This window comes from Ascaphus truei, chromosome 15 (assembly GCF_040206685.1).
Source record: "Ascaphus truei isolate aAscTru1 chromosome 15, aAscTru1.hap1, whole genome shotgun sequence".
NCBI classification, from domain to species: Eukaryota; Metazoa; Chordata; class Amphibia; order Anura; family Ascaphidae; genus Ascaphus; species Ascaphus truei.
This window is the reverse complement of record NC_134497.1, coordinates 29,410,056-29,435,421: the sequence shown is the minus strand read 5'-3', so window position 1 is coordinate 29,435,421 and position 25,366 is coordinate 29,410,056.

Sequence of the window (25,366 nt, the reverse complement as noted above, 5' to 3'; positions counted from 1 at the left end):
ACATAAACAAGTTCAGTCATATAAACATGTTTAGTCATATGATGCCCACACGGTATATTAAAAAATCATCAGGTCTGTTCCCAGAGAATGCTGTCATTATGTGATACACATTTATTCTTTTGGAGGTATTAAACCAATTCTATTCAAATAACATGAATCAGCACATTTCTGTCATGAAGTCCATGATTATTTTATGAAGTGGATTGGATGTGTGAATGGGGCGGGATTGGATGTGTGAAGGGGCGGGGGATTGGATGTGTGAAGGGGGAGGGGGATTGGATGTGTGAAGGGGGAGGGGGATTGGATGTGTGAAGGGGGAGGGGGATTGGATGTGTGAAGGGGGAGGGGGATTGGATGTGTGAAGGGGGAGGGGGATTGGATGTGTGAAGGGGGAGGGGGATTGGATGTGTGAAGGGGGAGGGGGATTGGATGTGTGAAGGGGGAGGGGGATTGGATGTGTGAAGGGGGAGGGGGATTGGATGTGTGAAGGGGGAGGGGGATTGGATGTGTGAAGGGGGAGGGGGATTGGATGTGTGAAGGGGGATTGGATGTGTGAAGGGGGATTGAATGTGTGAAGGGGGATTGAATGTGTGAAGGGGGATTGGATGTGTGAAGGGGGATTGGATGTGTGAAGGGGGATTGGATGTGTGAAGGGGGATTGGATGTGTGAAGGGGGATTGGATGTGTGAAGGGGGGTTGGATGTGTGAAGGGGGATTGGATGTGTGAAAGGGGATTGGATGTGTGAAGGGGGATTGGATGTGTGAAGGGGGATTGGATGTGTGAAGGGGGATTGGATGTGTGAAGGGGGATTGGATGTGTGAAAGGGGATTGGATGTGTGAAGGGGGATTGGATGTGTGAAGGGGGGTTGGATGTGTGAAGGGGGATTGGATGTGTGAAGGGGGATTGGATGTATGAAGGGGGAGGGGGATTGGATGTGTGAAGGGGGATTGGATGTGTGAAGGGGGATTGGATGTGTGAAGGGGGATTGGATGTGTGAAGGGGGATTGGATGTGTGAAGGGGGATTGGATGTGTGAAGGGGGATTGGATGTGTGAAAGGGGATTGGATGTGTGAAGGGGGATTGGATGTGTGAAGGGGGGTTGGATGTGTGAAGGGGGATTGGATGTGTGAAGGGGGATTGGATGTATGAAGGGGGAGGGGGATTGGATTTGTGAAGGGGGATTGAATGTGTGAAGGGGGATTGGATGTGTGAAGGGGGATTGGATGTATGAAGGGGGAGGGGGATTGGATGTGTGAAGGGTGGGATTGGATGTGTGAAGGGGGGATTGGATGTGTGAAGGGGGGGATTGGATGTGTGAAGGGGGGGATTGGATGTGTGAAGGGGGGGATTGGATGTGTGAAGGGGGGGATTGGATGTGTGAAGGGGGGGATTGGATGTGTGAAGGGGGGGATTGGATGTGTGAAGGGGGGGTTGGATGTGTGAAGGGGGGGATGTGTGAAGGGGGGGGGGGTTGGATGTGTGAAGGGGGGGGATTGGATGTGTGAAGGGGGGATTGGATGTGTGAATGGGGGGGATTGGATGTGTGAAGGGGGGGATTGGATGTGTGAAGGGGGGGATTGGATGTGTGAAGGGGGGGGATTGGATGTGTGAAGGGGGGGGATTGGATGTGTGAAGGGGGGGGGATTGGATCTGTGAGGGGGGGATTGGATCTGTGAGGGGGGGGATTGGATCTGTGAGGGGGGGGATTGGATCTGTGAGGGGGGGGGATTGGATCTGTGAGGGGGGGGGGATTGGATCTGTGCAGGGGGGGATTGGATCTGTGCAGGGGGGATTGGACCTGTGAAGGGGGGGGGTTGTATCTGTGAAGGGGTGGGTTGTATCTGTGAAGGGGGGTTGGATGTGTGAAGGGGGATTGGATGTGTGACGGGGGATTGGATGTGTGAAGGGGGATTGGATGTATGAAGGGGGAGGGGGATTGGATGTGTGAAGGGTGGGATTGGATGTGTGAAGGGGGGATTGGATGTGTGAAGGGGGGGTTTGGATGTGTGAAGGGGGGGGTTGGATGTGTGAAGGGGGGGTTGGATGTGTGAAGGGGGGGTTGGATGTGTGAAGGGGGGGTTGGATGTGTGAAGGGGGGGTTGGATGTGTGAAGGGGGGTTGGATGTGTGAAGGGGGGGTTGAATGTGTGAAGGGGGGGGGTTGAATGTGTGAAGGGGAGGGGGATTGGATGTGTGAAGGGGGAGGGGGATTGGATGTGTGAAGGGGGAGGGGGATTGGATGTGTGAAGGGGGAGGGGGATTGGATGTGTGAAGGGGAGGGGGATTGGATGTGTGAAGGGGGATTGGATGTGTGAAGGGAGGGGGATGTGTGAAGGGGGATTGGATGTGTGAAGGGGGAGGGGGATTGGATGTGTGAAGGGGGATTGGATGTGTGAAGGTGAAGGGGGATTGGATGTGTGAAGGGGGGTTTGGATGTGTGAAGGGGGGGTTGGATGTGTGAAGGGGGGGGTTGGATCTGTGAAGGGGGGGGTTGGATGTGTGAAGGGGGGGTTGGATGTGTGAAGGGGGGGTTGGATGTGTGAAGGGGGGGTTGGATGTGTGAAGGGGGGGTTGGATGTGTGAAGGGGGGTTGGATGTGTGAAGGGGGGGTTGAATGTGTGAAGGGGGGGGTTGAATGTGTGAAGGGGAGGGGGATTGGATGTGTGAAGGGGGAGGGGGATTGGATGTGTGAAGGGGGAGGGGGATTGGATGTGTGAAGGGGGAGGGGGATTGGATGTGTGAAGGGGAGGGGGATTGAATGTGTGAAGGGGGATTGGATGTGTGAAGGGGAGGGGGATGTGTGAAGGGGGATTGGATGTGTGAAGGGGGAGGGGGATTGGATGTGTGAAGGGGGATTGGATGTGTGAAGGTGAAGGGGGATTGGATGTGTGAAGGGGGGTTTGGATGTGTGAAGGGGGGGTTGGATGTGTGAAGGGGGGGGTTGGATCTGTGAAGGGGGGTGGATCTGTGAAGGGGGGGTTGGATCTGTGAAGGGGGGATTGGATGTGTGAAGCGGGGGATTGGATGTGTGAAGGGGGATTGGATGTGTGAAGGGGGAGGGGGATTGGATGTGTGAAGGGGGATTGGATGTGTGAAGGTGAAGGGGGATTGGATGTGTGAAGGGGGGGTTTGGATGTGTGAAGGGGGGGTTGGATCTGTGAAGGGGGGGGGTTGGATCTGTGAAGGGGAGGGGGATTGGATGTGTGAAGGGGGAGGGGGATTGGATGTGTGAAGGGGGAGGGGGATTGGATGTGTGAAGGGGAGGGGGATTGGATGTGTGAAGGGGAGGGGGATTTTATGTGTGAAGGGGGATTGGATGTGTGAAGGGGGATTGGATGTGTGAAGGGGAGGGGGATGTGTGAAGGGGGATTGGATGTGTGAAGGGGGAGGGGGATTGGATGTGTGAAGGGGGAGGGGGATTGGATGTGTGAAGGGGGAGGGGGATTGGATTTGTGAAGGGGGAGGGGGATTGGATGTGTGAAGGGGGATTGGATGTGTGAAGGGGGATTGGATGTGTGAAGGGGGATTGGATGTGTGAAGGGGGATTGGATGTGTGAAGGGGGATTGGATGTGTGAAAGGGGATTGGATGTGTGAAGGGGGATTGGATGTGTGAAGGGGGGTTGGATGTGTGAAGGGGGATTGGATGTGTGAAGGGGGATTGGATGTATGAAGGGGGAGGGGTATTGGATGTGTGAAGGGGGATTGGATGTGTGAAGGGGGATTGGATGTGTGAAGGGGGATTGGATGTGTGAAAGGGGATTGGATGTGTGAAGGGGGATTGGATGTGTGAAGGGGGATTGGATGTATGAAGGGGGAGGGGGATTGTATGTGTGAAGGGTGGGATTGGATGTGTGAAGGGTGGGATTGGATGTGTGAAGGGGGGATTGGATGTGTGAAGGGGGGGGATTGGATGTGTGAAGGGGGGGATTGGATGTGTGAAGGGGGGATTGGATGTGTGAAGGGGGGGATTGGATGTGTGAAGGGGGGGATTGGATGTGTGAAGGGGGGGATTGGATGTGTGAAGGGGGGGATTGGATGTGTGAAGGGGGGGATTGGATGTGTGAAGGGGGGGATTGGATGTGTGAAGGGGGGGTTGGATGTGTGAAGGGGGGATTGGATGTGTGAAGAGGGGGGATTGGATGTGTGAAGGGGGGGCGATTGGATGTGTGAAGGGGGGGATTGGATGTGTGAAGGGGGGGGGATTTGATCTGTGAGGGGGGGGATTGGATCTGTGAGGGGGGATTGGATCTGTGAGGGGGGGATTGGATCTGTGAGGGGGGGGATTGGATCTGTGAGGGGGGGGATTGGATCTGTGCAGGGGGGGGATTGGATCTGTACAGGGGGGGGATTGGACCTGTGAAGGGGGGGGTTGTATCTGTGAAGGGGTGGGTTGTATCTGTGAAGGGGGGTTGGATGTGTGAAGGGGGATTGGATGTGTGAAGGGGGATTGGATGTGTGAAGGGGATTGGATGTATGAAGGGGGAGGGGGATTGGATGTGTGAAGGGTGGGATTGAATGTGTGAAGGGGGGATTGGATGTGTGAAGGGGGGGGATTGGATGTGTGAAGGGGGGGTTGGATGTGTGAAGGGGGGGTTGGATGTGTGAAGGGGGGTTGGATGTGTGAAGGGGGGGTTGGATGTGTGAAGGGGGGATTGGATGTGTGAAGGGGGGGATTGGATGTGTGAAGGGGGGGATTGGATGTGTGAAGGGGGGGATTGGATGTGTGAAGGGGGGATTGGGTGTGTGAAGGGGGGGGATGTGTGAAGGGGGGGATTTTTGAAGGGGGGGATGTGTGAAGGGGGGGGATTGGATGTGTGAAGGGGGGATTGGATGTGTGAAGGGGGGATTGGATGTGTGAATGGGGGGGATTGGATGTGTGAAGGGGGGATTGGATGTGTGAAGGGGGGGATTGGATGTGTGAAGGGGGGGATTGGATGTGTGAAGGGGGGATTGGATGTGTGAAGGGGGGGATTGGATGTGTGAAGGGGGGGATTGGATGTGTGAAGGGGGGGATTGGATGTGTGAAGGGGGGGGATTGGATGTGTGAAGGGGGGGGATTGGATGTGTGAAGGGGGGGATTGGATCTGTGAGGGGGGGATTGGATCTGTGAGGGGGGGGGATTGGATCTGTGAGGGGGGGGATTGGATCTGTGAGGGGGGGATTGGATCTGTGAGGGGGGGGATTGGATCTGTGCAGGGGGGGATTGGATCTGTGCAGGGGGGGATTGGACCTGTGAAGGGGGGGGGTTGTATCTGTGAAGGGGGGGGATTGGATCTGTGAAGGGGGGGGGATTGGATCTGTGAGGGGGGGAGGGATTGGATCTGTGAGGGGGGGGATTGGATATGTGAAGGGGGGGGGGGATTGGATGTGTGAAGGGGGGGATTGGATATGTGAAGGGGGGGATTGGATGTGTGAAGGGGGGGATTGGATGTGTGAAGGGGGGATTGGATGTGTGAAGGGGGGAATTGGATGTGTGAAGGGGGGGATTGGATGTGTGATGGGGGGATTGGATGTGTGAAGGGGGGGATTGGATGTGTGAAGGGGGGGATTGGATGTTTGAAGGGGGGGATTGGATGTGTTAAGGGGGGGGATTGGATGTGTGAAGGGGGGATTGGATGTGTGAAGGGGGGATTGGATGTGTGAAGGGGGGGGATTGGATGTGTGAAGGGGAGGGGGATTGGATGTGTGAAGGGGAGGGGGATTGGATGTGTGAAGGGGAGGGGGATTAGATGTGTGAAGGGGGGGATTGGATGTGTGAAGGGGGAGGGGGATTGGATGTGTGAAGGGGGAGGGGGATTGGATGTGTGAAGGGGGAGGGGGATTGGATGTGTGAAGGGGGAGGGGGATTGGATGTGTGAAGGGGGAGAGGGATTGGATGTGTGAAGGGGGAGGGGGATTGGATGTGTGAAGGGGGAGGGGGATTGGATGTGTGAAGGGGGAGGGGGATTGGATGTGTGAAGGGGGAGGGGGATTGGATGTGTGAAGGGGGAGGGGGATTGGATGTGTGAAGGGGGAGGGGGATTGGATGTGTGAAGGGGGATTGGATGTGTGAAGGGGGATTGGATGTGTGAAGGGGGATTGGATGTGTGAAGGGGGATTGGATGTGTGAAGGGGGATTGGATGTGTGAAGGGGGATTGGATGTGTGAAGGGGGGTTGGATGTGTGAAGGGGGGTTGGATGTGTGAAGGGGGATTGGATGTGTGAAGGGGGATTGGATGTGTGAAAGGGGATTGGATGTGTAAAGGGGGATTGGATGTGTGAAGGGGGATTGGATGTGTGAAGGGGGATTGGATGTGTGAAGGGGGATTGGATGTGTGAAGGGGGGTTGGATGTGTGAAGGGGGATTGGATGTGTGAAGGGGGATTGGATGTATGAAGGGGGAGGGGGATTGGACGTGTGAAGGGTGGGATTGGATGTGTGAAGGGGGGATTGGATGTGTGAAGGGGGGGGTTGGATGTGTGAAGGGGGGTTTGGATGTGTGAAGGGGGGGTTGGATGTGTGAAGGGGGGGATTGGATTTGTGAAGGTGGGGATTGGATGTGTGAAGGGGGGGATTGGATGTGTGAAGGGGGGGATTGGATGTGTGAAGGGGGGGATTGGATGTGTGAAGGGGGGGATTGGATGTGTGAAGGGGGGATTGGATGTGTGAAGGGGGGGTTGGATGTGTGAAGGGGGGGGGATTGGATGTGTGAAGGGGGGGATTGGATGTGTGAAGGGGGGATTGGATGTGTGAATGGGGGGGATTGGATGTGTGAAGGGGGGGATTGGATGTGTGAAGGGCGAGGGGGATTGGATGTGTGAAGGGGGGGATTGGATGTGTGAAGGGGGGGGATTGGATGTGTGAAGGGGGGGGATTGGATGTGTGAAGGGCGAGGGGGATTGGATGTGTAAAGGGGGAGGGGGATTGAATGTGTGAAGGGCGAGGGGGATTGGATGTGTGAAGGGCGAGGGGGATTGGATGTGTGAAGGGCGAGGGGGATTGGATGTGTGAAGGGCGAGGAGGATTGGATGTGTGAAGGGGGAGGGGGTTTGGATGTGTGAAGGGGGGGGTTGGATGTGTGAAGGGGGGGTTGGATGTGTGAAGGGGGGGTTGGATGTGTGAAGGGGGGTTGGATGTGTGAAGGGGGGGTTGAATGTGTGAAGGGGGGGTTGAATGTGTGAAGGGGAGGGGGATTGATGTGTGAAGGGGGAGGGGGATTGGATGTGTGAAGGGGGAGGGGGATTGGATGTGTGAAGGGGAGGGGGATTGGATGTGTGAAGGGGAGGGGGATTGGATGTGTGAAGGGGGATTGGATGTGTGAAGGGGAGGGGGATGTGTGAAGGGGGATTGGATGTGTGAAGGGGGAGGGGGATTGGATGTGTGAAGGGGGATTGGATGTGTGAAGGTGAAGGGGGATTGGATGTGTGAAGGGGGGGGTTGGATGTGTGAAGGGGGGGGTTGGATCTGTGAAGGGGGGGTGGATCTGTGAAGGGGGGGTTGGATCTGTGAAGGGGGGATTGGATGTGTGAAGGGGGGGATTGGATGTGTGAAGGGGGGGATTGAATGTGTGAAGGGGGATTGGATGTGTGAAGGGGGAGGGGGATTGGATGTGTGAAGGGGGATTAGATGTGTGAAGGTGAAGGGGGATTGGATGTGTGAAGGGGGGGTTTGGATGTGTGAAGGGGGGGGTTGGATCTGTGAAGGGGGGGGTTGGATCTGTGAAGGGGAGGGGGATTGGATGTGTGAAGGTGGAGGGGGATTGGATGTGTGAAGGGGGAGGGGGATTGGATGTGTGAAGGGGAGGGGGATTGGATGTGTGAAGGGGAGGGGGATTTTATGTGTGAAGGGGGATTGGATGTGTGAAGGGGGATTGGATGTGTGAAGGGGAGGGGGATGTGTGAAGGGGGATTGAATGTGTGAAGGGGGAGGGGGATTGGATGTGTGAAGGGGGAGGGGGATTGGATGTGTGAAGGGGGATTGGATGTGTGAAGGTGAAGGGGGTTTGGATGTGTGAAGGGGGGGTTTGGATGTGTGAAGGGGGGGGGTGGATCTGTGAAGGGGGGGGGTTGGATCTGTGAAGGGGGGGGTTGGATCTGTGAAGGGGGGGGGGTTGGATCTGTGGAGGGGGGGGGTTGGATCTGTGAAGGAGGGGGGGTTGGATCTGTGAAGGGGGGCTTGGATCTGTTAAGGAGGGGGGGTTTGATCTGTGAAGGGGGGGTTGGATCTTTGAAGGGGAGGGGGATTGGATGTGTGAAGGGGGATTGGATGTGTGAAGGGGGATTGGATGTGTGAAGGGGGATTGGATGTGTGAAGGTGAAGGGGGATTGGATCTGTGAAGGGGGGGTTTGGATGTGTGAAGGGGGGGTGGTTCTGTGAAGGGGGGTTGGATCTGTGAAGGGAGGGGTTGGATCTGTGAAGGGGGGGTTGGATGTGTGAAGGGGGGGGTTGGATCTGTGAAGGAGGGGGGGTTGGATCTGTGAAGGAGGGGGGTTGGATCTGTGAAGGGGGGGGTTGGATCTGTGAAGGAGGGGGGGTTGGATCTGTGAAGGAGGGGGGGTTGGATCTGTGAAGGGGGGTTGGATCTGTGAAGGGGAGGGGGATTGGATGTGTGAAGGGGGATTGGATGTGTGAAGGGGGATTGGATGTGTGAAGGGGGATTGGATGTGTGAAGGGGGATTGGATGTGTGAAGGGGGATTGGATGTGTGAAGGGGGAGGGGGATTGGAAGTGTGAAGGGGGATTGGATGTGTGAAGGTGAAGGGGGATTGGATGTGTGAAGGGGGGGTTTGGATGTGTGAAGGGGGGGTGGATCTGTGAAGGGGGGGTTGGATCTGTGAAGGGGGGTTGGATCTGTGAAGGGGGGGTTGGATCTGTGAAGGGGGGGGTTGGATCTGTGAAGGAGGGGGGGTTGGATCTGTGAAGGGGGGGTTGGATCTGTGAAGGAGGGGGGGTTGGATCTGTGAAGGAGGGGGGTTGGATCTGTGAAGGGGGGGTTGGATCTGTGAAGGGGAGGGGGATTGGATGTGTGAAGGGGGATTGGATGTGTGAAGGTGAAGGGGGTTTGGATGTGTGAAGGGGGGGTTTGGATGTGTGAAGGGGGGGTGGATCTGTGAAGGGGGGGATTGGATCTGTGAAGGGGGGGGTTGGATCTGTGAAGGGGGGGGTTGGATCTGTGAAGGGGGGGTTGGATCTGTGAAGGGGGGGTTGGATCTGTGAAGGAGGGGGGGTTGGATCTGTGAAGGAGGGGGGGTTGGATCTGTGAAGGAGGGGGGGTTGGATCTGTGAAGGAGGGGGGGTTGGATCTGTGAAGGAGGGGGGGTTGGATCTGTGAAGGAGGGGGGGTTGGATCTGTGAAGGGGAGGGGGATTGGATGTGTGAAGGGGGATTGGATGTGTGAAGGGGGATTGGATGTGTGAAGGGGGATTGGATGTGTGAAGGGGGATTGGATGTGTGAAGGGGGAGGGGGATTGGATGTGTGAAGGGGGAGGGGGATTGGATGTGTGAAGGGGGATTGGATGTGTGAAGGGGAGGGGGATGTGTGAAGGGGGATTGGATGTGTGAAGGGGAGGGGGATGTGTGAAGGTAGATTGGATGTGTGAAGGGGGAGGGGGATTGGATGTGTGAAGGGGGAGGGGGATTGGATGTGTGAAGGGGGATTAGATGTGTGAAGGTGAAGGGGGATTGGATCTGTGAAGGGGGGGTTTGGATGTGTGAAGGGGGGGTGGATCTGTGAGGGGGGGGGGTTGGATCTGTGAAGGGGGGGGTTGGATCTGTGAAGGAGTGGGGGTTGGATCTGTGAAGGGGGGGTGGATCTGTGAAGGAGGGGGGGTTGGATCTGTGAAGGAGGTGGGGTTGGATCTGTGAAGGAGGGGGGGTTGGATCCGTGAAGGGGGGGTTGGATCTGTGAAGGGGGGGGTTGGATCTGTGAGGGGGGGGTTGGATCTGTGAAGGGGGGGTTGGATCTGTGAAGGAGTGGGGGTTGGATCTGTGAAGGGGGGGTGGATCTGTGAAGAAGGGGGGGTTGGATCTGTGAAGGAGGGGGGGTTGGATCTGTGAAGGGGGGGTTGGATCTGTGAAGGAGGGGGGGTTGGATCTGTGAAGGAGGGGGGGTTGGATCTGTGAAGGGGGGGTTGGATCTGTGAAGGGCAGGGGGATTGGATGTGTGAAGGGGGATTGGATGTGTGAAGGGGGATTGGATGTGTGAAGGGGGATTGGATGTGTGAAGGGGAGGGGGATTGGATGTGTGAAGGGGGAGGGGGATTGGATGTGTGAAGGGGGAGGGGGATTAGATGTGTGAAGGGGGAGGAATCGGAAATGCGAATGCGCGTGCCGCATGCTTTTCGTGAGTATGCAGTGTTGAGTGTATGCAGTGTTGAGTGTGTTTGTGTATGTATATGTGTGTGCGTGTGTGTTTGTGTAATTTATTATTTACTTATTTTTTTACCAGACTTGGGCTGAGGCCCCAGTACCTCCGCTGCACGCGCGCCCGCAAGACTGACGGCAAAGGAGGTTCCCTGAGTTACAATGTGTGGGGGTTCTTCCCCTGCAGCAGCGGGGCTCGCTCATTGGTTAGAGCAGGAGGCTCAGGGGGCGTGTTTGAGCCCCCGCCTCAGTCCCTACTGAAAGGGGGGGTCCCATTCTCTCCCGGTAATACAGGTATAATTTAGTGTAAGCTCTGTGGGGTATATGCCTTAGCTGTTGGGGTGTTTAATAAATGTATTTGGCTGGGGGGCTACTTTTACTTAACTGTTTTCTTGTTATTGTTATTACGGAAAAAAATGACAATGCAATCTGTTTATTTTAATATTTGCAACAAAAGACAAAGATAACCAATGCTACATCCTATGTGACAAAAGGCCTGGGGGATTCAGTATGGGCCTGGGGTGTTCCCTACCTGTCTTTCTGGGTTAGGCTAAGGCCCCGCTCCCTCCGACAACGCTCCCGCACTGCAGACAGGCGGGGCGCTGACATACACAGACCGCGATATGCGGTCTGTAGGGAGCGGGAGGTGGGCGGGAGTGGGAGGCTTGAGCGGGAGGGGGGCGTGGCTTGAGCGGAGGGACCCACTACTCTCCCTCCCCCCCCCCTCCTCACGGGCTCGGGCTGGAGCTGCTGATGGAAGTAATCACAAGCAACACACACACTCACACACACACGTAGGCACTCATATACACACACACACAGAGACAGAGGCAGGCACACACACAGACAGGCACTCACGCTGCTTCCCCTCCACACTCCTCCCCGCTCCCCGAAGCCTCTCCTCCTCCCGAAGCCTCCCCTCCTCATTGGCTCACAGCCACACCACGTGACGCGTCGAAGCTAGGGATTACAATTCTCTTGTATCCCCTAGCGGCTGACGCGTCACAGCGTGTAGTGAGCTGTGCAGCCAGGGGGGACCGGGACCGGCTCGGGAGGATTCCCCTGCTGGTGGGGAACTCTCGTGTGGCCGCCCGCGCTGCCGAGCACAGCGGGTCCCAGCCCTTAGGGGGATTCCGATATCTTGTGTGTGAAGCTTGAGAGTCAGATCTGGAAGAAAGCAGTATAGGTTATTTCGGTGTAGGTATAGGGCAGTTAAGATAAGACAGTGTGGGTGAAAGAATGATACAGAGAGTGGATGGGGTGGGTGACTGACTCTTGGGTGAGTGAATGACTGACACTTGGGTGGGTGACACTTGGGTGATTGACTGACGGGTGGTTGGGTGACTGACTGACTGACTGTGGGTTGGTGTCTGTATTTATTCTCAGACACTCACACACCCACTCATGCTCTCTCAGACACTCACACTCACACACACACCCTCAGACACTCTCAAATACACGGGGGAAATCAGAGCAGGGGGGGAATCGGAGCAGTGGGGGGGAAATCGGTGCAGGGGGGCATGTAAGCAAGGGAGGCATGGAACTGTACTTACCACTTGCTCCATGCAGGAAAAGGCGGGCCTCGCTTTGCAGGCTCGTATAGAGCTTGGTACGGGCCCCAAAAAAATCCTGGCAGCGTGCCAGCACGCACCAGCCAATCAGGAGAGGGGGGAAGTTTTTTTTTTCTTCGTTGTGCAGACAAGCGCGCTGCTTGAAGGATCGCGAGCGCGCTAAATCCTTTTACCCCGTGGTGACCGGGCGGCTGGGCCCCCTGACTCACGGGGCCTGGGACACCAGTATCTTTTGTTCCCCCCTGTTGGCAGCCCTGGCTGGCGAGACGGCCGTCTGCGGTGGGGGCAGAACTTTACAGCACAGGCACATCGGTATGGGTTGATGGACATATGAGAAGTTCAGGCAAAAGATGGCATTAAGGTAGGGCCAGATTGCTTGGGACATGAAGGGTATGGATCGAGTGGATCAGGGTGGAGGGGCCATTTCCATTTAGGGGGGGGGAATCGACGGGCATGCTGGGCATGAGCCTGTCGTGCGTTTGTTGGGCATTCATTGATGCCCATTGCGAGTACAACAAGTGTCGTTTCAGGCATGCGTGCTTCACGTATGGGGGCAGCATTTCCAGGCCCAGTTTCAGTGAGGGTGGACGCGGGTTTAGGGGAGCCGGGCAGAAGGCTGGTCAGGAAGGCGTCATCCCCGATAATCGGCGAAAGTATGGCGCCATGGCTGGAAAGGTACCCCAATAGGGATGTGGCCCGGCTGCTTTTGGACGGGTTTGCTAAAGTGGTTCAGGATCCAGTTTGAGTATCAAGCGGAATTGGGGGGGTGGGCGCAATTTGAAATCGGCTAAGGATCATGGCGATGTTGCTAAAGTAAAAGTGAGTAAGGAGGTAGAGTTAGGTAGGAAGGCAGGCCCATTTGCTTGCCCTGCTGGTTAATGCAGCCAATCATGAGGAGCTCTCAGGAGGCTTGAGATGGCGCAGAGAAGCAGGAAGCAGCATGGGCAGTAGGAAAGAGGGGAGGCTATGTACGTCTGTGTGTTTGTGTTAGTTGGGGAGGGAGAGTGTGTCAGTGAGGGTAAAGAGTGTGTATGAGGGGGAGAGAGTGTAATGTAGGGGGGAGAGTAAATATGTCAGTGTGGGGGAAAAGGGGGATCACTCTAGCAAGATGGGGGGGGTTCCAAATTTCTCTCCACACAGGGCGCTGAAATTGCTAAGGTCGGCCCTTTGAATTTAAAGCTTTTCATTTCTGATGAAACATTTGTAGGGATCTGTGGCGGGGAAGGGGTTAACCAGGTTTATAATCAATGTTAAGCCCACTTGATTAACCCTGACTCGTGTGTTAGGGTCTTAGAGTGTCAGCTCTGGGACCCAGATGTCAAAAATGTATTACTGCAACCAGGGCCACCAACAGAAATCGTGGGGCCCGGGGCAAACATTTTAAGCAGCCCCCCCCCCGGGTCGGCGGTATTGCCCGCCACCCCCCCCCCCCCCATTTCACACCCCACAAGCCCCCTCTCTTTCCCCCCATCCCATGTATTTCTCTCCCTTCCATCTCACCCTCCTGCCTCGCATGTATTTCTCTCCCCTGTTTCTCACTCTTACTCCCTCTTTTCCTCACTCACCCCCTCCTCCGTCAATTACCCCACGGTCACTCATTCTGCCCCCCACACAAGATATATACCAAAAACGTCCCACCCCCCCAATGCAAAAAACTGCCCACCCCCAAATATATACAACCTCCCCCCCCCAAATGCATACAAAAAACCCACCTACCCAATACATACATATACACACACATTCCCAGTAAGATAGATATCTTACTGGGAATGTGTGTGTGTGTGTGTGTGTGTGTGTGTGTGTGTGTGTGTGTGTGTGTGTGTGTGTGTGTGTGTGTGTGTGTGTGTGTGTGTGTGTGTGTGTGTGTGTGTGTGTGTGTGTGTGTGTGTATATATATATATATATATATATATATGCAAATATAACTGTATGCTCATCTGCATGTCTCAGGCAGGTCTGCAACCCCGCCTTTCCCCATTATCACCCAGCATACAGCACTTCCACTGCAGCAAGGGATTCTGGAAAATGACATGCAAATGAGCACACAGTGTCACTTTTTGCCTCAATAACCATTTTTAACATGGTTCCCTATAGGCTTAAAAAATGGTTATTGAGGCAAAAAGTGACACTGTGTGCTCATTTGCATGTCATTTCCCAGAATCCCTTGCTGCAGTGGAAGTGCTGTATGCTGGGTGATAATGGGGAAAGGCAGGGTTGCAGACCTGCCTGAGACATGCAGATGAGCATACAGTTATATTTGCATATTTGCTTTCCTGTGGAGGGTTTTTGTCACTTTTTTTACTCACCATAACTTAACTATATATATATATATATATATCTTACTGGGAATATATATATGACACAAAGTATACCGCATCAACACAATTAATAACGGCTGCCCAAAAACTGTCCTAGGTATATGATGGAATATCAAAAGGCAGTGGTGCTCAAGGATAAATTATGTATAGCACAACAAAAAAAGTATCCTTATAATGAAGCACACGGGCATACCAAACTGTGATAAATGTTACATTTATATATATATATACAGGTAAACCTCGTTATAACGCGCCTCGTTATACCGCGATTCGGTTATAACGCGGTTTTCCCGTGGCACACACTCTCACTGCACACACTGCACACACTGCTCACTGCACACACACTGCTCATTGCTCACACTGACACACTGCACACTGCACTCACACTGCACTCACACTGACACACTGCACACACACTGCTCATTGCTCACACTGACACTCTGCTCATTGCTCACACTGCACACACACTGCTCACACTGACACACACTGCACTCACACTGACACACTGCACACACACTGCTCATTGCTCACACTGCACACACTGACACACTGCTCATTGCTCACACTGCACACACTGACACTGCTCATTGCTCACACTGCACACACACTGCTCACACTGACACACTGCACACACACTGCTCATTGCTCACACTGCACACACTGACACACTGCTCATTGCGCACACTGCACACACACTGCTCACACTGACACACACTGCACACTGCACACACACTGCTCACACTGACACACACTGCACACACACACACACACACACACCTCCCAATACACATATACATAAATCAGCCTTACCTTGGGGATGATTGGTGAGGCATGTGGCTGCAGGGGGGGGGGCGCTGCGTGGCTGCGGGGGCCCCCGATGCTGCGGTTGCTGGTGGGATGGCCCGGTGCAGCGGGGGGGGCATGGGAGTGGCAGGACGACCCTGCGCTACGGCGGGGCGAGGGCCCTGTACTGCGGCGCGAGAGCCCTGTGCTGCGGCGGGGGGAAGCCGGGACCGGAGGGGCATCCCCCCTCCCATCTCCTGTCACACGGTGACAGGGGAAGCCGGGACCGGAGGGGCATCCCCCCTCCCATCTCCTGTCCCACGGTGACAGGGGAAGCTGAAGCCGAAACCGGAGGGGCATCCCCCTCCCATCTCCTGTCACGCGGTGACAGGGGAAGCCGGGACCGGAGGGGCATCCCCCCTCCCATCTCCTGTCCCGCGGTGACAGGGGGAAGCCGAAGCCGGAGGGGCATACCCCTCCCATCTCCTGTCACGCGGTGACAGGGGAAGCCGGGACCGGAGGGGCATCCCCCTCCCATCTCCTGTCCCACGGTGACAGGGGAAGCTGAAGCCGGAGGGGCATCCCCCCTCCCATCTCCTGTCACGCGGTGACAGGGGGAAGCCGGGACTGCGGGGTGAATATGCGCTGATGCGGCGGCCATTTTTTTTTTTTAAATTAGTGCGACCCCGTTACTAACGCGGTGGTCTCGGGGTGGACCCCGAGGACCGCGTTATAACGGGGTTTACCTGTATATATATCTCCAATACATATAAAAAATACCCCAAGCCCCCCCAATGTATGTACAAAATACCCCACATTGCAAGTAATATAGATAGATATCTTACTGGGAATGTAAATATATCTTACTGGGAATGTGTATGTGTATATATATATATATATATATATATATATATATATATATATATATATATGTAGCCATGTGTAAAATTGGTGTACATATCTCTTTCATGCTGGCAGTAATCCTGGTAAGTATGCAGGGTTGCCAGTAACAATCATGGATGTTTGCCCTCAAAACCCTGGTGAAGTGTCATATGTAGCAAAGGAAGTGACAACATGCTTTGTGTTCACTGTTAGTGACACAGAGGTGGGTCTGTTTCTGAGGCTATATAAGACACGGAACTGCCTAAAGTTAGTGGTTCTGTTCTTATGTTCCTGAGTGAAGTGTCTGCAGCAGTGCAAGTCTGCCTGTCAGATACTTCAGTGCAAGCTGATTAGACACTGTGTCCAGGGACCTGGCAAAGCTGGTGGACCTCCCTTAGGGGAGAGGTGGAGAACAACTCAATTAAGAGAGGAGGAACCTTCTGCATGGAGTATTCCAAAGAAATGAGCAGCTAAGTGTCTGCCGCAATGAGGGGCAGTCTGCCTATGGAGATGACATTAAAGATGCCCTGATTCAAAAGATCCCTTCTGTGTGAGTGTGAGGTCATTCAGCATCAAGATGCACCTAGAAGGAGTTCCCCATCAGATACTTCCCCCTGCTGCCGGAGAGATCCTGATGGGGTGGAGGCGCTGTACCGAATGTGAGTAGGACTCAGAACACTACCTCAGATGCCTGTCATGGTGATATCCCCAATAATACCCAGCGGGAGACTCAGGAGTCCTGTAAGCCTGCAGGTGCACCACATACTATACAGACATGTAATGGGGCCAGTAGACCACAGGGGCCAATGTGAGATTGGGTGGGGGCCAAGAACCGTTACATATACTGTATATATACAGTGTTCGACAAATCACCCAAAAATCTACTCGCCAAACCAAAAAATCTACTCGCCACCTAGTCCTGCCCCGAACCCCGCTTTAAAATAAAATATATATATAAAATACATTTAATAAATTCCTAGTCAGAACAACATTCGTTTTTGACATAAATGTATTTATTGCATTACATTATACTACAATTAGTCCGTGTGTGTGTGTGTGTGTGTGTGTGTGTGTGTGTGTGTGTGTGTGTGTGTGTGTGTGTGTGTGTGTGTGTGTGTGTGTGTGTGTGTGTGTCAGATCTAGGAAAAAAAACCAGGTGTGAATGACTAGTTTCCTAAACCCCTTAACCAGTGTCTGGATGTCCTCACTTCACAATATCTAAAACAGCAATCCCGCCTGGGATCTTACCTGATCCGCAGTTCCTCAATGTCCATGTACCCTCATTCCCGCAATGTTATACATTGGAGGGGAGGTGTTCCCTATCTGTCTTCTGGGTTAGAGGGGATTCCGATGTCTTACGTGTGAAGCTTGAGTCAGATCTGGAAGAAAGCAGTATAGGTGTATAAGCATATTAGCTGGTAGTCACCATATAGAATAGATACAAATAGGTATATAGTATATAGTATATAACACATATATTTTCATTTGATCCTAGTAAAGCACATATATGTAGATAGACCTTCCGGGCCCCAGCTTTGTTTGTGGCATACAGACTCCAGTTCCTTATTTCCCTTTTGAGCTTGGGTCTTATTTGTATGAACAATTATATTTTTAATTTTAATTTCATTTTTTTATATAAAATTTTTTTTTCTTTTTTTTTTTCATCCTTATATATATTTAAATTTATATTTAAAATAATTTTGTCATTAATCCAATCATATGGGATCATAAGAATTGACATTTGATTTATGCACTCATCAGGGTGCAATGTTTAATAATTATTTAATTGTGGTTGCATGCATATAATGTCATATGATCTCTTTTTCTATCATCAATATCCAAGTATTATACTGCAAGCTGGTCTATGTGTGATCATCCCTCTATCTATAGGTGGGATCTAGATATGCAATATCATTGCACTATGTTGATGTATTGCAATGTATCCCATAGTTAATACTGATGGGGTCTGATCCGCATACAAGATTCGTATTTTCAAGTTTGGTTTGAACCCTAGAGAATAGTGTTGTTTTATACTGTTGTTTTATATTGTTGTTTTATAATTGTTTATTGAGAACTATTTTATATCCAATATATGTTTATCTGTGTGTTGGGTATATATGTATATTTAGTAATATGATAGACATTGAATGTATAGGTTAATTTTATCATCTCCTCCGATTCTTTAAGGGTTAATATCTGCATTTTATGTAATTATGTATTTTATAGTGTTGATAGCATGGTTAAATGATAGCAGCTGAGTAGGGGTGTTTTTTCAACAATTACCTTCATTGGAGTGTGTATATAAGACCGGACCTCCCCCCTCACGTTATCCCTTTGAAAAAGTTAGCCGAGACTGACGAAACGCGTCAGGGAGCGTCGTGACGTCAGACGCACTGACATTCAAGTCTACATTCAGCGCAGGAGCGGATTGATCCTAGCGCTAGTGCTGCAGGCACTACCCATACGGAACTTTTGTCTGGGACTATTTACAGCACACCAGCCCTGGGAAACTGCTGGTACGCTGCACATTCGCCAACGGAGCCTGGGAATGCCCCCAAAGTCTGCAATTTGACCGGATGACTTACATCAGTCCTGGAATTTGCTGAGACGCTGCTCCTTCACCAACGGAGCCTGGGACTGCCCCAAGAGCTTGCAGCTAGACCGGATGGTGGTGATTATTATCACATATGCTTGATTTTATTGTACTTCTTGTAAGTGCGTTTTTTACCCCTCCCTCCCCCCTCCCCTTCATTAAATATACTTTTATACGCTATGGGCGTGCGCTCTCTCCTCTTCTTTCCTTTTTAGATATCCTGTGGACGTGGTAGGTCCACACTGAGAGCTGCCGGAGACCCTATATACCAGTACCCATATTCACCATCGGAACTATTTGAGGACTGGTTACCCTTTCAATTGCTTTTTTCCATGTGTACATGTTGTATGTTTGCAATAGGCCTATCTTATGTTTATAGGTCTATATACCTTTATAATATTGCTTAGACTATTTAGGTAGTACATCAGGTATTTCTACATAGACATACACAGTTTAAATGTTCCTATAAGGCGCAGCTTTTTTTCCTTTTCCATATATATATATATATATATATATATATATATATGTAGCCCTTTTTGTGAACGCCTGCAATAAGGAACTACTGTGGTGCATGTACCTGTGGCCTCAGGAGCTCTGAGCCTCCGCTATTTGGGAGCCTGGGGTCATACCTTTATTAATCGCGGTGCAGCGCCTCCACTTGCCCAGGATCCCCATGATAGAGATTATACCCTGAGCAAGAACATAACAACAGCATTATGCAACAGCAACCTTTTATATATCATGCATAAAGAACAAATGATCTGCAGAATAAACATATAACATTACACACACACACCGTGGCTCGGCCACACCTTATTAGGGATAATGTCCTGTACATAGGTGGCTCTGCCACTCTCCCTAGGAGTATGTCTTATAACCAGTATAGGTATGGTACCATAGGATTTGCACGGGTGGCCCAATTAGTTAGTGGGAGGCGGGATCAGCGCCTGGTGACCGGTGTAGGTGCACTTGTAGACAATGATACCTTCCGGTCACTGCGATGACCGTCACACTCCTCGCAGGGTCCTAGCGTTGCTCCAGCCTTTCGCCGTCACTCCTTGCTGCAGCGCCGTCTATATCCAATCCAAGATGGCGGCCGCAGCTCCGCAGCTAAACCACACTAATGGGAAATGTCCCTACCAACTAGGGCCTTCCTTACAAAACAGCACCCTACGATGACAGGGGAATACTCCTCGGGCCGGGGGAATACCTTTCACCTAAGCGGACGGGTCACTGACCCTCCGCTCCCGCACACGAGGTTCCGCCAACCTCCTCCTTCACCTCCCTCTCTGCTCTGACCCACCGCCCACACGCATCCGGTTCCTCTATACAGAGTCTCGCACCCGATTGGTCCTCAGCCTCAGCTGACTCTCTCGCAGTTCGGAGTTCAGAGTTCAAACCCCCAAAGTCTCCACAGATTGGTTGCCCTTCGCGCGCTTCTTTCGCGCATGCGCAGCCCTACTTGTACACAGTGACCTTGCTGACAGAAGGAATAATATGGCGCTGCCTTTGTGATTGACAGCGCGGAACCTTTAGATATATATGCACATCCTTACATTCTCCCCTCTCCAGAATCCAACGTCCCCGCTGGACTACATAAACCACATATATATCTAACTATTTACACAACCCTCTCAGTCCTAGATTAGGTTACACATTTCGTTAAACAGTACCATCATAGCTTGCATCCTATGCCGAGTCCACTGCTGAGCCTCATAATGGGGTGCCCCAAATTGATCATATGCCATTCGCATGGGAGGCTGACAGGCTCTTTGACTTCGCCGGGGTTGATTCTCCTCTGCTTCCTCTGCAGAGTATCCAGTCTCAACTGGTGCTTCCATCTCTACCCTTGAGGGGTTTTCAACATTAGTACTGTCTCTTTGGGGTGTGAAACATGGACTTTGTGGGTCTAGGGGCTGACTCGCGGGAGTCAAAGGGTCAATGTTCGGGCCAAGAGGCTCTTTACCCGTGGCTCCTTCGGGAGATGCCTCCGCGTCCGGAAGGCCCCTTTGAGAGGTTCCTTCCATTGGATCCTCAGAGGTGGCAATTTTTACAGTCTCTGGGCCATCCTCTGTGTGTTCAACTCCTCCATCTATGGGCGTGGCTGGGACTTCCAATTCGTCCGTCCCTACTCGAGGTATGGGAAGCAGATGATTCCTATGCCACACTTTGACGCGGCCTTCAGAATCCTTGATCCGGTACACAGGAAGACCAGGCATCTGTGACTCCACCTCATACACACCCTCCCGCCACCGGTCTGCCAATTTATGCTTCCCAGGAACACCTAAGTTGCGTAAGAGGACCGCATCTCCGGGGTGAATTTCCTTATGACGTACTTTGTGATCGTAGCGCCTTTTATTTCCCGCATTCAGTTGCGCAGTCGTCCGTTCAGCCAATTTATAGGCCAACTGTAAACTGTCCCTTAGTCGCTGGACATATCGGAAATGCGTCCTATTGGATACCCCATCGGTAGATATCCGCAGGCGTACATCCACCGGTAACCGGGCTTCTCTTCCGAACATCAAAAAATACGGGGTATACCCAGTGGACTCATGTCGGGTACAATTATACGCATGTACCAATGCCTCGACGTGTTTACTCCACTCCGTCTTTTGCGGGCTCGTCAAAGTTCCTAACATATCTAACAAAGTGCGATTGAACCGTTCAGGCAAAGCATCCCCTTCGGGGTGGTACGGGGTAGTACGCGACTTGGCAATGTTCAGTAGTGTGAGCAACTCCCGTATCAGTGTACTCTCAAAGTCTCTGCCCTGATCAGAGTGAAGACGATTCGGCAACCCATAGTGAATGAAATATTTCTCCCATAGTACTCGGGCCACCGTTACGGCCTTCTGGTCTTTCGTAGGGAACGCTTGGGCGTACCTAGTGTAGTGGTCAGTGATCACTAGAACATTACTAACTCCCCGATTGTCGGGCTCGATACAGAGAAAATCCATACACACCAAATCCATTGGACCCGAGCTTTTCAAGTGTGCCATAGGAGCCGCCCTGGTGGGCAGTGTCTTTCGTTGTAAACAGCGATTACACCTCCGACAATGTTGCTCCACGGACTCCCTCATTCTCGGCCAATAGAACCTATCCTGTAGTAGTCCAAATGTCTTGTCAATGCCCAGGTGACCATGGTCATCGTGAAGGGCCCGGAGGACTAGGGTTCTCAAACGTTCCGGCAAAAACAGCTGACGCCGATCGGGATGGTTATGATAAGGTATCACCCGATATAACAAACAATTGTCCATTTCGAACTTCCCAAACTCATTTGACAGGAGTTTCACCAAGTCTTTGGGGGCTCGCTTCAGTATAGAAGGGTTATCTTGTTGTACCGCTTGACGTGCTAGCTCCACTATGGGGTCTTGTGTTTGATAATGCACTAGATCCCTCCATGAGATGATATTATCATCAGTGATATTCATCCCTTCTCGACCCTGATAGGCCCGAGGAATAGCCCGCGAATGACATCCCAACGAGTCAACAACCCGTAATTCCGAGAATGCCACGTGGTCGTCGACTACCGCAGCCACGGAGCAGAGGGCACGAATCCCGGGACCCGGTATCTCTTCCCAAACTTCCTCATCAGGGGTGGATTGAAGGCCAGGTCGACGAGACAGGGCGTCGGCACCTATGTTGGTGGGTCCGGGTTTGTATTTAAGGTTGAACCTGTAATTGGCTAGAGCAGCTAACCAACGATGTCCTGTGGCGTCCAATTTGGCAGACGTATTGATATAGGTCATGGGATTGTTGTCCGTGCGTACTTCGAATTGTACCCCATATAGGTAGTCATGCAGCTTATCTACCACAGCCCATTTTAGCGCCAAGAATTCCAGTTTATGGACCGGGTAATTCTGCTCGCTAGGGGTTAAGCTTCGGCTCGCATAGGCCACCGGACGCAGCCCGGTCTCATACTTCTGATGCAAAACCGCTCCTAATCCGCTAAGGCTAGCATCGACATGTAGAACATAGTCTCTGTCGGGGTCCGCGTAGGCCAAGACGGGAGCCTGAGTGAGGCTGGCCTTTAAGTTCTTGAAGGCCTGTTCACATTCTGGAGTCCATGTCTTCCCAAAGGGTGTCTGCGCCGAGATTCCTTTTCTCCCGGTTTCTCCCGGATACACCTTTAGAAGATCATTCAGTCGCTTGGCCTTGCTGGAATAGCTCTCTACGAACCGCCGATAATAGCCACAAAACCCCAAGAAGGACCGCAACTCTTGAACATTTTGAGGTGTAGGCCAATTCACCACCGCCTCTATCTTCCCTGGGTCGGTGGATACCCCATCAGCCGATACAATATGACCCACATACGTCACAGAGGACCGACAGAATTTGCATTTGTCCAGCGACAGTTTTAGACCCTCCCCCTGAAGTCTATCCAGCACCTTCATCAGTCTCTCGGAGTGCTCCTCTAGAGTCCGCCCGAACACGATAATGTCGTCCAGGTACACTAAGCACTCTCGCGGGTTAAGGTCTCCGAGAGTTTTTTCCATTAGTCTCTGGAACGTGGCCGGGGCACCGCAGATCCCTTGCGGCATGCGGGTAAATTGGTAAAACCCTAATGGACAGATGAAGGCCGTTTTTTCTTGGTCTTCCTGGCCCATGGGCACTTGATAATATCCGGACCTGAGGTCGAGCACACTGAACCATTTGCTTCCCGTCAGAGCGTTCAGGAGGTCCTCGATTCGGGGCAGTGTGTACTGATCGGGAATAGTACGGGTATTCAGAGTTCTGTAATCCACACATAGACGGACCGTCCCGTTCTTCTTGCGGACTACCACAATGGGTGAGGCGTAAGGGCTCCGAGATTCCTGCACGATGCCAGCCGTTTTCATCTCGTCGATTAATCCCCTCACTTCGTCAACATCCCTGGGGGCAAGCCGGCGGGAGCGCTCCCGGAAGGGGGTAGCGTCGCTCATTCGGATGGTATGGTGGGCGCTGCGACTGCAACCCACGTCCATATCACCAGTGGAGAACACACTCCTTCGGTCGTGTAGCTCGTTCTGCAGCCTCTTCCTCCATACATCTGGGAGTGGCGAGTCGCCGAAGTCAAATTCCAACACTGATTCGACGGTAGTAGGTGGGCACCTAGATGGTCCCGTCGAAACCTTCTCCTCGGGAGTTACAGGGTATATCCTTCCCAGTGTCTGCCGCCTGTCGATAGTCATGGGGTACGGGGATACATTCTGCACGTACACCCAGGTGCGCCTCGGAATCTTCCCGGCCATTCCTTGACAGAGGCTAGAACTTTGTATCCCAAACGTTGTTCGTCCTGGGCCACACTTTCCACGGTGAAGAGTTGATCCTCCAACCGTCGTCGGGGGTAGTGGCAAGCGGCGACCATCATTCGTCCTTCCCCCGGGGGAATTTGAGTCAGTCCCCATTCTTGACTGTAAAGGACGCCATACTCTTCTTCAGCCGCAATTCTACCGCAGACCTCTTGGAGGGCGGGACAGGCCGCTAAGGCCAGCAGTGGGGCTTCTCCCGCTTCTTGCAAAAACTGGCGGAACACCGCGCGCACAATGTCAGCGTTGGTCCCCAAGATGATTGGGGCGCTGGGGTGGTCCTGAGGTTCGGGGCACACTAAGGCCTCCACTTCCATGGGGTGATGTTTACCAGTATTCAGCTGGAGAATATCTAACTGCACCTTTACTACTCCGTCTATGGGGTAATCTTCATGACTCAATCCCCGTAGTCGCAGGGCATCCGCAGATAACAACGGCAGTCGGTGGAGATGTTGGTCGTAGAAGGGCCGGTATACGATGGTTACTTGAGAACCCGTATCCAACAATGCGGCGGCATAGATGCCTTCGATAACTACGCGAACAATGGAGGCGGGGCCAATTCGGGGGCTCTGAGAGGGCGGTGACGCCTTTTCATCCTCCAGGGGTTGGCACGGATTGATTGCGCCGGTCGGAACGACGTCCTCCGCGAGGTGGGGCAGTGAGCCCGTAAATGTCCCATCTTTCCACATGCGTAACACTGCATTTGGCTGAGGTAAGCCTCGTCTCTCCTGGTTGGGGGACTTCGCCCAGTCGGGGGACGAGGTCTGGGTGTCACTGGGGTAGGGACATCCTCGGAATCGGGATCCCCAGGTTCGGGCACGTCGGGCTTTGGGTCCACTTTCTTGGCTTCTTTACCCCCGGGCGGTGGCTTCTTCCCGGTGGCTAAGTCACGCCCTAACAACACCATCTCGTGCGCTTGGACCCGATCCATTAAGTCGTGAAACGACAGGGCTTGTCCGGGCGTTATGCAGCTACTGACCCGCACCGACACGGGGTGTAGGGGTAGGAGGCCCCTCAGCAACTGAGTGGTACGTATTCCGTTGGCTTCTTTCCTTGGCAACACGCCTTTCCTCACCATATTCCAGAGATCCAGGTGTAGTCGCCTGAGAAAATCGGATACCATTTCCCCTTCCTTCTGGGCTAACGCATGAAATTTTGACATCAAAGTGTACATGTCCACCGGAGCTCCATACGCCTTGGTTAGGCAGTAGATGAGATCTGCTGCATCAGCTTCCGGGTTGTCATCGCGGTAGTAGTGCACCATGTGGGACGCGGGGGGCCGTAAGCACTCGACGATGCGCTGTCTGCGGACCGCGTCCGTGCAGGTCCATTCAGGCAGTACCTGTTCGGTATGATCCAACCAGTCCTCTATCCCTACTTCCCCTTGGGGCGTGGGTTTCTCACCGGAGAAGGCCTTTAACTTCCTGTACTGGAGCGACTGGGTGGTATTGTGGATAGCGGCGGCTAGGGCGGGAAAAGAGGTGTCTCCCGGTAAGCTATCCCCAATGGCGGGGTGAGCGTCCAATCTTGATAGGCTAAGTCGGTTGAGGCCAGCCCGCAGGCCGGACGGGGTAGATGAGGAGCCTAGGCTC